General features: G+C 50.4%; 1 non-coding gene across 1 annotated transcript; it reads left to right on the forward strand.

Annotated features, from left to right (window-relative positions):
• Positions 1-220: 220 nt before the first annotated feature.
• Positions 221-294, forward strand: TRNAN-GUU. The gene has a single exon. It is a non-coding gene; the product is annotated as a tRNA-Asn (tRNA).
• The last annotated feature ends 416 nt before the right edge of the window (positions 295-710 follow it).

Here is a 710-nt window from a genome sequence, read left to right on the forward strand (position 1 = left end):
TTCTAAGAGAGATCCAGAGGAAGCCGGCGACTACCCCTCCCAAAACCAGTGGAGGAGAGACGTGAAGGTCCCCCCTCCTTCCCTCCCTCGATCGGGACCCTTCCCTTTCTCCCCGGGTCCTGACTTCTCTCGCCTGATTGCAGGCTTTCGGTTGCATTCTTGCGCCGTCGTAGGCTCTCTCCCATTGACTCAGCTCGCCGCCACGCTGGCGGCTGTCGTAGTCTCTGTGGCGCAATCGGTTAGCGCGTTCGGCTGTTAACCGAAAGGTTGGTGGTTCGAGCCCACCCAGGGACGCGATCCTTTTCTGTAAAAAAAAAAAAACCACCTAAGCGTTATTCTCCCAACCTGCAAAATGCTAAATTTCGCTTTGAAATGGCAGAGATTCCTTTTCTATAGCAAATCAGCGGATCATTGTGATTGAAAATTCGTTTTTGTTCGGTCAATGATGGGATAATTTCTCCAGCACTTTCCTCCATCGCCTACTTCCCACCCCGCCCCCAGGCTGGATTTCAGGAAAGGCGAAGACAGGGTTTTGTCTCACCGTGTGTACGTTTCAGGTTGTATTTTTCGTAAGATTAAGAATGAATTTACAGTGGAGGTTGGACAGTTTTTCCATTGTCTGCCTCAATCGATGTTACAGTGTCGAAATACTGCGTTTGGAAGGGAAGAAAGTAGCGAGACAAAGGCAGGGAGAAACTGGGGGATGAAGC

Source organism: Mustela putorius, unplaced genomic scaffold (genome assembly GCF_011764305.1).
Source record: "Mustela putorius furo isolate JIRA1106 unplaced genomic scaffold, ASM1176430v1.1 tig00003962_pilon_pilon_pilon, whole genome shotgun sequence".
NCBI classification, from domain to species: Eukaryota; Metazoa; Chordata; class Mammalia; order Carnivora; family Mustelidae; genus Mustela; species Mustela putorius.